The sequence below is a fragment of the Artibeus jamaicensis genome, unplaced genomic scaffold, assembly GCF_021234435.1.
Source record: "Artibeus jamaicensis isolate MK-2021 breed Jamaican fruit bat unplaced genomic scaffold, CSHL_Jam_final scaffold_1964, whole genome shotgun sequence".
NCBI classification, from domain to species: domain Eukaryota; kingdom Metazoa; phylum Chordata; class Mammalia; order Chiroptera; family Phyllostomidae; genus Artibeus; species Artibeus jamaicensis.
Genome location: NW_026522030.1, coordinates 73,115,418 through 73,129,818, shown reverse-complemented (window position 1 = coordinate 73,129,818; position 14,401 = coordinate 73,115,418). Strand labels below are relative to the sequence as shown.

At 40.4% G+C, this 14,401-nt stretch overlaps 1 pseudogene; it reads left to right on the top strand.

Annotated features, from left to right (window-relative positions):
• The first annotated feature begins 1,370 nt into the window (after positions 1–1,370).
• Positions 1,371–2,409, top strand: LOC119064827 (actin-related protein 2/3 complex subunit 1B-like; annotated as a pseudogene).
• Positions 2,410–14,401: the final 11,992 nt, after the last annotated feature.

Genomic DNA, 14,401 nt, shown 5'->3' with positions numbered 1-14,401 from the left:
ACCACCACACACAGGTGACTGCTGGAGAGCAGGAGAGTTGCCCAGTCCCCAAATAAAATAGGCAAGGGACCTATGGTGAGGGCTGCAGGACAACAATTCTCTAAAAACTGGGTGGGGCTCTTTCTTCCAGGGCAGGCCCCATACTGCAGGAAATGTGAGGTATGGGTTGGGGCACACAGAGGGCAAGAGAGATAAGGAAAAGAAAGGATCATGAAACAAGAGGAAGATGGGTTCCAAAGACAGGATATCTTAGAAGAAAGGCTCCACAACTCAAAATCAATAGAAGGAAGACCTTGAGAAGTGAGGACAAGCCTTCATCTAAAAGTTCAGGAGAACCATCCCAACTGTCTCAACAGTGCTGAGTCAGGAGTCCTCCAAAAAGTAAAAGGTTTCCGGTTGGATTCCCCATCAGGGCACATGTCTGGGTTCCAGGTTTGGTCCACAGTCGGTGCCTATGAAAGGCAACCCACTGATGTTTCTCCCTCAAGTGGATGTTTCTCTCCCTCTCTTTATCCTTCCCTTCCCCTCTTTCTAAAAATAAATAAATAAATGTTTTTTAAAATAAAGTAAATAAAAGTTCAGGAGAACTTTTACATCTCACATCAAATCAAGCCACCCACTCAGTGTGTTGGGCATCATTCTGCAAACCAAAAGGTCCCTGGTTAAATTCCCTGTCAGGGCCCATGCCTGGGTTGCAGGCTAGGTCTCTGGTTGGAGGCTTGCAAGAAGCATCTGATTGACATTTCTTTCACACATCAATATTTCTCTCTCTTTCTCCCTTCTTAGCCCTCTCTCTAAAAAATAAATAAATAAAATCTTTTAAAAACAAATTGAGCCACCAGAGTCTATGATGTTAATTCTCCTACAATATTACTAAAGGGGAAAAGCAGACAAGAGAAGGACATCTTCCCTTAAGGGCCTTTGCTGGAACTGCTCCCTGTGAACTTAAGATGGCAAATTCCTTTTATCTTCCCATAGCTAGCTTACTACCATTTAGATTTCAGTTTATTAATGATTTTTATCCTAATGTGAGGACTTTTTTTCAATGCTTTCAGAGAGAGAGAAATATCGATGGGAGAGAGAGAAGGATCTATTGGTAGCCTCCTGCACACCTCCAGACTGGGGATTGTACCCACCCAGATGCTTATATCCAGGGTAGAATCCTCCACTTAGGAGTATGCCTTGACTGGTAATTAAACCTGCAACCTTTTGGTAGGGGACAATGTCCAACCAACTGAGCCATATCAGCTAGTGCCAGATTTCAGTTTAAACATCAGTTCATTGGAGGAATTGTCTGCAAGTTCCAGAGTCAGTTCATCATGCCAACTGCCCAGAGTCTGTGATGGGGAACCTGAAGAAGCTGAGAAATCATGGCTTACCATAGCTTTTTGGAGCATCCCATCAGCTGCCACACCTAGAACAAGGACTGCACACAGATTGACATCTGCCCCAACCATCAGGAGATATACAAGCTCAAGGAATAGTATGGGCTCCTAAGAGTACTACATCTATACCTACCATTCAGGCCATAATGCCTATGTGTAGGTGCTGAAGGGTGGCACAGGGAAACTCATCATCCTGTGAATCAACCTGTGAACTCATCATCCTATGAACAACCTGGCTGCTTGTTGTGTGCGCTGGGTCCCCAAAGAACAAGTACACTGTGGGCAGCGGCTCCTGTGTCATCTCCATCTTCTTTTTTCAGCAGGAAAATGACTGGTGAGTATGCAAGTACTTCAAGATGCACATTTGCTCCACGATTCTTCATCTGGACAGGAACCCCAACAATGAGCTCCTGGCCAATAGCTCCTCAGGCTTCAGGTGCCAGATCTCCTCAACCTACACCAGGAGGTGGAGGAGTAACAGACATCCACTCCCCAGGGCTACAGAATGCCCTTCAGGGAGCTGAAGTTCAAGTCCAGCAGTAGCTGTGGCTGGGTGTATACCATCTGCAGCCAAGAGGCCTCAGTCAGCCATGACAGCATCATGTGCCTACCTGGCCGATGCTGACAAAAAGGTGGCCCTAGTGACTCTGGCCTCTGAAACATTGCTGCTGCTGGCCATGATCTTCATCACAGAAAACATGATGGCTGTGGGCCACAACTGCTTCCTGGTGCTTTTTACTTATGTGAGTACCTCAGGGACACTGAGATTGCATGGGCAACTGGATATGCCCAAGCAAAGTTCACAGCACTTGAGCCTCGACAAGAGGATGAGTTGTGAGGTTGGTGTGGACATTGGGGCAGGCCTGGGCTCACTGCACAAGAACAGCATTGGCCACATCTCTGAGCTCGGTGAGGGTAAGGCCAAGTGCTTGCAATTCTGCACTGCCATTATGGAGGATCCATGAGCATCTGTGATGTGAAAACCTTGCAATCAGCCTTGATGGACGACCCCAAGATCAAATGACCAATGAAGAGAATTGGCCTTATGCCAGTATTAGAGCCAAGGAAGCTAAAGCTCACTTTGCTGAGTGTTTCTAGGGTATTATTTTGGGTCTCCACAGGAGAAAGGTAAGAGATGACTAGAAAATTTTGTCTACCTATTTGAAAGACTGGTGCCTTTTTCTTAAAGGAATAATTTCATTTATCGAAATAAGAGAAAGAAACAGAGAGAGAAAGAAAAAAGAAAGGAAATAAGAAAGAAAGGAAGGAAGGAAGAGAAAGAAACAAAGAAAAAGAAAGAAAGGCACTGTGCTGGTCGTGAACTGCTTCAAATGGAGAAATAACAAAAATGCAATTGTAAGTAATAAATAAATAGCAATTTAGCTGGGCAACAGAGGAGTCAGGAACCGGACCCTGTGCCGATGCATAGCTACCGGCCTGGGCATCAGAAGAGTCAGTTGCAAGAGCAGGGACACCTGAGGCCTCTGTGACGCCACCATAGATGGGCCTGGGCGCCGGGGAGCCAGCTACGGGAACCAAGACATTCTCAGCCCCTGTGCTGCTGCCATAGCAAAGCGACAGGATGCCGGGGAGTCAGGTATGGAAGCCAGGATGCTCCAAACCCCTGTGACGGCCCTGGGCTGCAGAGGAGCCAGCTACAGGAGCCAGGACATTCCCAGCTCCTGTGCCGCTGCCGAAGTAACGGGTCTGGGCGCTTGAGGAGCCGGCTACTAGAGCCAGGACATTCAGCAGTGGTAGGCGACCAGCGTGGGGACCAGCACCAGGACCAGCATGAGAGTAGGTAGAGACGGAGAACATCAAGAAATTTCAAGGAGTCTGCACCACTGAACTTCACAAGGATCATACCACAGAAGTTCACACCATAAAACCAGGGTTTCAGAACAGATCAATTTTAGAAGCAGAGACTAACAAGAAGAGTCTCAAACAATGGGAAGACAAAGAAATAATCCCCAAATGAAAGAAAAAGCAGAAACTTCAGAAGGAATGTTAGATGAACTAGAGGCTAATCAACTATCAGATAGTGAATTCAAAGCACTGGTCATTACGAAGTTCAAAGAGCTCACAGTGAACTATCAGAAACTACAGGGGAACTACAATGATCTCTCTGCAAACTACATCAACATGAAAAAGGGAATGGAAACTATCAGCAAGGGACAAGGGGAAATGAAGAATACAATTTCCAAATTGAGGAACACAGTAGAGAGTTTCAAAAGTAGGATAGATGAAGTGGAGGATAGGATTAGTGAGTTGGAGGACAAAGTAGAAAGCATCTCACAGAAAGAGCAAGAAAACGAAAAGAGTCTCAGAAAGAATGAAGAGGGATTAAGAGAAATGGAAGACAATATGAAATGTAATAATATCCAAATAATAGGAATACCAGTAGGAGAAGAAGAAGAACAACGGATAGAAAACATATTTGAATGAGTAATGAGAGAAAATTTCCCTAATTTGATAAGAGAAAAAGTCTCACAAATCCAGGAATCACAGAGAGTCCCAATCAGGAAGAACCCAAGGAGGCCCACTTCCAGACACATCATCATCAAAATGGCAAAATTCCAAGACAAACAGAGAATCCTAAAGGCAGCAAGGGAGAAAAAAGAAATAACATACAAGGGAGCCCCAATAAGGTTAGCTACTGACTTCTCAATGGAAACACTCCAAGCAAGAAGAGAATGGCAAGAAATATTCCAAGTAATGAGAACCAGAGGCCTACAACCAAGGCTACTTTACCCAGCGAGGCTCTCAATCAAGATAGATAGCCAAATAAAGAGCTTCCAAGACAAAAGAAGTCTAAAAGAATATGCCTCCACCAAACCAGCTCTACAAGAAATACTAAAAGGACTGCTTTAAGGGAAGGAAGGATAAGAGGGAGACAGAGAGGAACACAGGTACAAAAATGGCAATGAATAAGTACCTATAAATAATAACCTTAAACGTAAATGGATTAAATGCTCCAATCAAAAGACACAGAATAGCTGCATGGATAAGAAAGCATGACCCACACATATGCTGCCTACAAGAGACCCACCTCAGGACAAAAGACCATCACAGACTAAAAGTGAAAGGCTGGAAACAAGTTTTCCAAGCAAATGGACAAGAAAAAAAGCTGGGGTAGCAATTCTCATATCGGACAAAATAGACTTCAAAAAAAGGGCCATAAAGAGAGACCCAGAAGGTCACTTCATAATACTCAAGGGAAGAATCCATCAAGAAGACATTAACATTGTAAACATATATGCACCAAACATAGGGGCACCCAAATATATCAAGAAAATCTTAGAGGACTTCAAGAAAGATATTGACAGCAACACAATTATAGTAGGGGATTTTAACACCCCACTATCAAAAATGGACAGATCTTCCAAACAAATTATCAACAAAGATATTGTGGCATTAAACAATACCCTTGATGAAATGGACTTAACTGATATATATAGAGCCCTCATCCCAAAGAAGTTAAGTACACATTCTTTTCAAATGCACATGGAACATTTTCAAAGATAGACCACATGATAGGACACAAAACGAGCCTCAAAAAATTCAAGAAAATTGAAATCACACTAAGCATCTTCTCTGTCCACAAGGGACTGAAATTGGAAACCAACCCCAAAGAAAAAAACCCAAAGCACCCAAACATGGAGACTGAATGGTATGCTATTAAACAATGAATGGGTCAAGAATGAAATTAGGAGAGAAATCAAAACGTTTCTGGAAACAAATGAAAATGAACTCACAACAACCCAAAACTTATGGGACACAGCAAAGGCAGTCCTGAGAGGGAAGTTTATAGCAATACGGGCCTACCTAAAGAAGATAGAAACATTTCAAAGCAACAACCTAACCCTATGCCTGCAAGAACTCGAGGAACAGTAACAAAGACAGTCCAGAGCAAGCAGAAGGAAGGAAATAAACAAGATTAGAGCAGAACTAAATGACATAGAAACTAAAACCACAATTCTAAGGATCAAGTAATCCAGGAGGTGGTTCTTTGAGAAGATAAACAAAATAGACAAGCCTTTAAGCAGGCTCATCAAGAAGAGAAGAGAGAGGACACAAATAAACACAATCAGAAATGAAAGAGGAGAGATTACAACTGATACCACAAAAATAGAAGGGATTGTAAGAAATTACTATGAAGAACTGTATGCCAAGAAATTTGAAAACCTAGGGGAAATGGACACATTTCTAGAAAAATACAATCTTTCAAAACTCAGTGAAGAAGAAGAAACAGAAAGCCTGAACAGAAAAATCACAGCTGATGAAATTGAAGCAGTAATCAAAAAACTCCCATCACACAAAAGCCCTGGACTAGATGGTTTCACAGGAGAATTCTACAAAGCATTTAAGGAAGAGCTAACCCCTATTCTCCACAGACTATTCCAAAAAATCCAGAAGGATGGAAAACTCCCAGATTCTTTTTATGAAGCCTGCATCATCTTAATTCCAAAACCAGATAGAGACACAACAAAGAAAGAGAACTTCAGGCCAATATCGCTGATGAACATAGACAGTAAAATCCTCAACTAAATATTGGCAAATCGCATCCAACAATATATCAAAAAGATCATACACCAGGACCAAGTGGGATTCATCCCAGGGATGCAAGGATGGTTCAATGTTCTCAAATCAGTAAATGTAATACATCACATAAACAAAAGCAAAGACACAAATCACATGTTCATATCGATAGATGCAGAAAAAGCTTTCAATAAGGTACAACACCCATTTATGATAAAAACACTCAGCAAAGTGGGAATACAGGGAGCATTTCTCAAAATAATAAAGGCCATATATGAGAGACCTACAGCCAATATCATACTCAATGGGCAAAAACTAAAAGCTTTTCCACTAAGATCAGGAACAAGACAAGGATGTCCACTTTCACCACTTCTATTCAATATAGTGTTGGAAGTTTTAGCCACAGCAATCAGGCAAGAAAAGGAAATAAAAGGCATCCAAATAGGAAAGGAGGAAGCAAAACTGTCACTGTTTGCAGATGACATGATAGTGTACATGGAAAATCCTATAGACTCTACCCAAAAACTGCTCAAACTAATTAATGAATTTGGCAGAACAGCCGGATACAAAGTCAATATCCAGAAATCAAAGGCATTTTTGTATACCAACAATGAATCAGCAGAAGCAGAAATCAAGAAAAAAATCCCATTCGATATAGGAAAAAGAAAAATAAAATATCTGGGAATAAACCTAACTAAGGAGGTAAAAGACCTGTATGCAGAAAACTACACAGCCCTGAAGAACGAAATCAAGGAAGACACAAACAAATGGAAACATATACCTTGTTCATGGATTGGAAGAATTAACATCAAAATGTCCATACTGCTCAAAGCAATATACACATTCAATGCAATACCTATTAAAGTACCAATGGCATATTTCACACACATAGAACAAACACTTCAAAAATTTATGTGGAACCATAAACGACCCAGAATAGCAGCTGCACTTTTGAGAAAGAAGAACAAAGTAGGAGGGATCACAATACCTGATATCAAACTGTATTACAAGGCCACTGTAATCAAAACAGCTTGGTACTGGCATAAAAACAGGCACATAGACCAATGGAACAGAACAGAGAGCCCAGAAATCAACCCAACTCTCCACAGTCAATTAATATTTGACAAAGGGGGCAGTAACATAAAATGGTATAAAGATAGCCTCTTCAACAAATGGTGTTGGCGGAACTGGACAGCTATGTGCAAAAAAATGAAACTTGAGCACCAACTTACACCATACACAAAAATAAATTCAAGGTGGATAAAAGACTTAAATATAAGCCGTGACACCATTAAAGTCCTCGAGGAGAACATTGGCAAGAAAATCTCAGATATTCCACGCAGCAACATTTTTACCAATATGTCCCCTAGAGCAAGGAATATAAAGGAAAGAATAAACAAATGGGATCTCATCAAAATAAAAAGCTTGTGCGTGGCTAAAGAAAACAGTATTAAATTAGCAAGACAACCAACTGTATGGGAAAACATATTTGCCAATGATACCTCAGACAAAGGTTTAATCTCCAAAATATACAAAGAACTTACACGACTCCACTCTAAGAAGACACCCAACCCAATTAAAAAATGGGAAAAGGACTTGAACAGACACTTCTCCAAGGAGGACATACAGAAGATCCAGAGTCACATGAAGAGATGCTCAATATCATTAGCTATCAGAGAGATGCAAATTAAAACCACAATGAGATACCACTAGGTCAGGATGGCTATCATAAACAAAGTAACAAACAACAAATGTTGGAGAGGTTGTGGGGAAAAGGGGTCCTTAGTTCACTGTTGGTGAGATTGCAGACTGGTAAAACCATTATGGAAAACAGTATGGAATTTTCTCAGAAAAATAAAAATCGACCTGCCTTTTGACCCAGCAATTCCACTGCTAGGATTATATCCTAAGAATCCTAAAGCATCAATTTCAAAGAATCTATGCACCACAATGTTCATAGCAGCACATTTACAATAGCCGAGATTTGGAAGCAACCTAGGTGCCCATCAGTAAATGAATGGATCAAAAAATTGTGGTACATATACACAATAGAATTCTATGCAGCAGAGAGAAAGAAGGAGCTACTACCTTTTGCAACAACATGGATGGAACTGGAAAGCATTATGCTGAGTGAAATAGGCCAGGTGCTGAAAGACAAATACCATATGATCTCACCTTTAACAGGAAGCTAAACAACAAAACAAACAAGCAAGCAGAAAAAAAAACAAACAAAGACACTGAAATAGAGAACAAGGGGACAGTGACCAGAGGGGAGAAGGAAGGGAAATTAAGAGGAAAAAGGGGGAGGGATTTGGAGGAACAAATAGGAAGGAAACAGGGACGAGAACTAAGGGGGGTGGAAATGGGAGGGAGGTGGGAAGCAAGGGGCGGGGGAGGCTGGCATGAGAGAAATAGACAAACTGTACTCGAAAAATAACTAAATAAAATTAATTTTAAAAAATAAAAAATAAAGAGGCTATTTTTACTCCAAAAAAATAAAAATAAATAAATAAATAAATAGCAATTTATCAAAAGCCATACCCATAACCCCATTCTAAATTACTTAGCCTTTATCATATCACATTATATTAATTCTCTGAATATTTATCAATATCTAATATTTTAAGTACTTCATTGAAAAATATGAAAGAAAAATAAACACACATATTGAGTTTGGCCAACAATTTCCTCAAAAGAACCGACAAAAACAAGATCTGGTCAACAAAGAATGGACTTTATTTACCATGCAAGAGAGGTACTACACATCACCCAATTGCTTATCTGGAGCTACTTAACATGCAATGCAGAGTTTGCTGGGAAGAAGAGGAAGAGGAGAATCTTGATGAAGACTGATTCAAAACCTCAGGTACGTGCCATAGCTGGTATGGCTCAGATAGTTGGAGTATGGTCCCATAGGCCAAAAGGTCATGGGTTCAATTCCTGGTTAGGTAGGGCACACACACAAAGGTTGTGGGATCAGTCCTGGCACATTTATGTCTCTCTCTCTCAAAGCAATGAAAGGATACAAAATAAAACAAAAAACAACCTTACATACATGTTGGTGACATGTCTACTAAACTGCACAATAGAAATGTACACACTTAGATAACTCAAGGGGTCCTAGGGATCAATTCTTCTTACTCCACTGGTCAGAATGGGGGCTAATGGTTCCAGTTGTCCAAGGAATCTTGAAATAAACTTCACTTGCTGATGATCCAGTGGGACTCCAGGCCTATGGCACATGCTGTTAGTAATTCATGGTTAGTGAGTTTAGCATTGGAATGGTTGCCCTCAGAATTGCAAATCCCAATAGCAGCTGCTCCTTAAACTAGCTCAGAAGGGTCTAGCGGAAGTCTTCTTGATACTGTATCAGGAATAATACTGTCTCCCTGGAAGATACACAGACACCAGTTCCGCCAACAAGGTCTAGAAGATGTGTTGAAGACATTCCTACCCATTGTCAGTTTGTCACATTAAAAACTAAACAAAGACTGAGGATTTAGCAAATTTTTAGTGTTTTTATGGTAAACTAAACCCTGTGATAATTCGAAATTTAACCATTTTCCTTACTGAAGCAAATGGATACACTCTCCTGCCCTCCAACCCGTCCTCTAGCACACTGCATGTAGCTAGAAAATGAAATAGCTCTTAATCTGCTTTGTACCCTCACAGCTTAACACCACCCTCTATGCTCCCCAACAAAGGCCAAATTGTGATCAGAAAGGCTCTGTTTTTTTATTTCAATGTCTCTGGTTGTATTTTGCTTGCTTGCTTCTTTTCTTGTTTAGGGGTGGAGGGAGTAAAGGGAGAAGTGGAGACAACTGTACTTGAAAAACAATTTTTAAAATTAAAAAAATTTTAAAGGCTCTGGTTTCATGGATGTGAGCTAAAGTTTAGGTTGAAGATGACACACAGAAAAAGAAAACTCAGATGTAAATCTACACAATAAATTGTTGAGATAACCCACCCTAGTTATCTGTTCCCACTCAGCCTTGAGAGCACCAGCAGCTAGGCTTCCTGCCAGGCACAAAGAGAAGATGTAGGGATTCTCTTGAGAAAACTGATCCAAAAAAAAAAAAGAAAGAAAAAATATATAGATGCTAGAGTCCCCTCCATTGGAATGGTTCATCTGCACCTGAAACAGGTCAACAAAGCCCACACACAGCAACCCCCATTGAAGCTTCTGATTGTGTGTTTAGCTCCTCACTCTTGAACTTGACTATTTGAGGATCAAGTAGTTGAAGGAAGACTCTAACATAAAAGACACCAACCTAAATAGTTTTAAAAAATAGTTTAAGGTGCAAGAAGGAAACAGCTGGGAGCAGAAAAAAATTCAGAACACTACAGTGTAGTATGTTCAAACAATAAAAAAAAAAAACACTGACTCCATGAGAAGTTATTCAAATAAACTTCTAGAGAACAAAAAAAGCACTTTAAAATAACAAAATATACTAGATATTTTAAAAAATAAGAGGAAGAACCAGAGTGAAAAAATTTAAAACTTCACAGAGTGGAACAACAAGATGAAAACCAAGAGAAGACAATAAAGAAAGTAGATTGGTTTGAGAGACCATAATAAAAATAGTAGAGTCTAAAATTGAGGGCCAAGAAAACAGAGAGGAAGTTATCAGCAAAGAAGAAAAAGAACATTTTCTAACATGAAAAGACATGAACTCCCAAACTGAAATATAGTCAGAAAATGCACGGCAAGATAGATGTAATCAGATATGTACACACAAAACAACACAAAAGAGGAAAGAAAACTTTAAAAGACTGGTTTTCTTCAGAAAGATAAATAACCAGTTACATACAAAGGATTGGGGATTAGGATGATATTGAATTCTAATCAGCAAACTATAAATTAAATTATCACGAGAGTTGCCTTCAAGATTCTGAAGGAATATGACTTTCAGATACATGGCCTCAAAAAATTAACTGCCATCCTTAGAAATCTATATGAGAGTATATTCCACAAAATAATAGAAAAAGACTAGAAAAATAATGATGCAAGTTCTGGAAACTGTAGTCGATGATATAGGAAAGAGGGGAAAGAAAGTCCCAGGAGGATGGAGAAGAAAAAACCTAGAAAAAGACAGTGGGAAGAGAAGCCTAGAGAGCAAGAATACAGAGAGAGTGGAGGCAAGCGGGGGGTGGGGGGTGGCCTCCAGGAGAAATATCTCAGGGAAAAAGAGAAGGAAGGGGAAAGAGGAAACAGAATATTTGATGTGTTTGATGGATATGGCAATCAGAGGGGTGGGGATTTAGTGAATGATTTATGCATAAAAAATTGAGCCTAGAGAAAGGAAAGTTGTGCCATAAAGAGAACATATTCAGGATACATTATGTATCATGATAATTTAGTATTTATCATGGTAGTGTAAATACTATAATTTACTCAGAAATTATAATATTTTTAAGATGAAAGAATGAAAAGAAATAAATATTGAAGAAATGCCAAAAAATTACATTCTTGTTTGCCAGAATAAGAAGTTTACAGGCTAATATATTAAAATAGGCATAAAAATAGCACTATAAGATTATCATGTATAAATATAGACATAAAGCCATAATAAGCCCCTAAAGTTTTAAATCATGCTTCTAAGGAACAGGGATTAGTAATGTGGAGGGTTGGAGCAGGATACTGCTGTTTTTCTTTAGAAGTACTGGAGAAAAACATTCTACATGGGTAGAATGGTAAAAAATGGGCACGTGTAATATTATAATAAAATCATAACAAATACTAAAAATCCCTCCAATCTTCAAATTGGATATTTAAATATAAAATCATGCTTAGAATGGCTTTTTCCCATTACAAAACTTTTAGAATACGGAGTATTTTTCTAAATCTTGTCCATTTGGAATTCACTTTAGCAGTAGTGTGTAGAAGATACCTATTTGTTGAGGTTTTATTTTCTGTTATGCTTTGTTGTTAAACTGACACAGAGGAAACTCTTTCCCCATCCCCACTCCATCAGGCGTGATTCTCTGGAAGTTGGCTTAAATACCATTATACTGTGCCCAAGTGCCCACCTGGGCATGGGCCCCCTTGCTTCTCACAAAAGAGAAAGGAGTTAGAGAGGGTAATGACCAGAGTGCAGAAGCTGGGGGCTTCGGTGACTTTTCAGGAGGTAGGAAAAATGGGACTGTGATGAAGGGACGTGAGAAATCTGCAGTCAAGAGTCTCAGGTTTCTTTTTTTTTTTAAGATTTTATTTATCTATTTTTAGAGGGGAAGGGAAGGAGACAGGGAGAGAAATATCAATGCATGGTTGCCTCTTGTGTGTCCCCTCCTGGGAGCTGGCCTGCAACTCAGGCATGTGCCTGACTGGGAATCAAACCATGATCCCTTGGTTCTCAGGCCCACGCTCAATCCACTGAGCTACACCAGCCAGGGCAGGAGTCCCAGGTTTCTTACCTGAGAACCCAGATAACGACTTTATCTTGAGTGTTGCACCCTGAGCTGACCCACTCCCCAGTGTGTCCTTATGGTTTCCCATTCATTGTTCTCCCTATTTCCCCAGAATCTTATCTTTGGTAGCTCAACCTAGAGGTTTCTTTCAGGGGATGGGAAGAGAGGGATGAAAGTTTCCTGTAAGAGGCTTAATTATGGTTAATCACCTTAAACACACTTAAAAAAAAAAAAAACAGTAATCTTTGGATCCTCATTTACTAAGTTCTCATGTTGGAAAAGCTTTTATTTGTTGTGTCTACTAAAATCTCAAGGTGTCAAGAAAAAGCTCATTCCTTTGTGTCCCGGTCTTTATGTTCAAGCTCATCTTCAGAGGACTATCAGGCATTTTGACATTTGCCTTGCTGTCATCGTTCACTAACTTCTCAGCTACATGTTGAATAAACATAGTTTGAAACTTCTCAAAAGTTTTCAACTGCTTTAAATTTCTGAAAAATAAATGACCACTTAAAAAACACATAAAACATATTTATAAGGGCAAACACTGTCCTTTTTGCCTCAGGCTTAGTATGGTTTAGCGTGGCACTGTGAGATCTTGTCTTTAATGTTTTCTTCATCATGGGTTTTGGAGTTTTTTGTTTTTCTTTTGGTTTTGGTCTGTCATTGTTTTATTTTTTGCATTACTACTGATTTTTTTTAATATTATATTAAAATATTATTTACCTTGAACACTGAATTTTTTGGCATCCTGTTAAATTCTGCCCCCAGGGGAATGCCTCCCTCTACTCACCCTAATCCCAGCCCGGCTCTGCGTTCACCCAGTCATCCACACTCCTTCTCAGCTGGCCTCTGGCTAGCCTTTCCTGCTCACCTGTAAAACTGCCTGGAGCCATAGAGGGAGGCCTGGGAAGCAGCCCTCACTGCCCATTCCATAGATTCCAAGATATGCTACCATATTCCTAGCTGCACTTCAAACACAGGACAAGGGAGATCCATTTGGGGCAATTAATTTGTTCAATGGGTCATCCTGAATGTTCACTGTGGGCAAGGCTCTCCAGTAAGTTGGTCCTTTCAGAAGGAATATGCTGACAGCCTGGGCAGGAAAAGGAGCTTGAGCCGGAAGAAGTTACAGAAGAATGATCTTTGCCCTCCAATAAGCGCGAAAAGATTTTTGAGAACCAGGTCTCTCAGCAGGGAAGTTGAGGCAGGAGTTAAGAAGAAGGAAACTCTGGAGATGCCCCAGGGCTAAGATAAAGGACATAGATACAAGACAGAGACCCTGTTCTAGGATCAGTTGTTCCTGCTTTCTGGAAAAGTGCTGAATCATGGTGAATCATGAGTGCACACACCCAGAAGATGCTACTTGACCCCTGCTTCATTATAATAGCATTATAATAAATTAACATTATGTGACCTCCTTCCCCAGTGTCCAATCAAGGAAAATCATAGGAGACCACATGCACAGTAGTGTTAAAGTAATATACTACTGGTACATGTGCAATAATATAACAGGGTCCAGAACCTTGGGTGTCTAGGAATATAGGATAATAGGCCTAGCTGAAGGAAGGTTGCACATGGAGCAGGGTCATTGAGATTATTTTGCAGGCCAGCTTCATAGCTGATATGCAAAAAACACTATTTCGTATAGCAATAACAGCAGACTAGTCTTCCAGCCAGAATGGTGCCAGAAGGTATGCATAACTTTGACTAGTGACATAACTGGGAGTCAGCTCCCGCTCTTACAGCAGCTGTGTGAGAGCTTGGAGATGGTTCACTCCACACCTCCAGTTCCCTCCTGCCCAAACTTACTATGGCAGCCCACACAGGCAGAAAACTGCAGAAGTGCTGGCAGGTGTAGACAATTGTGGGAGGAGTCAGAAATAGGGTTAAGGAGGAGGTACCTGGCTGTGATTTAAACTAAAGGCAGGCCCCACAAGGGAGTAGAGACAATGCAGGACAATGAGGGAAGATAATTCCAGAGATTTCCGGGAAGAAAAGGAGTGAAAGGGCTCTCACTGGTGGGCTGTGAGAAGACACCACGTGGATTAAGAAATGGAGGTCATAGTGAC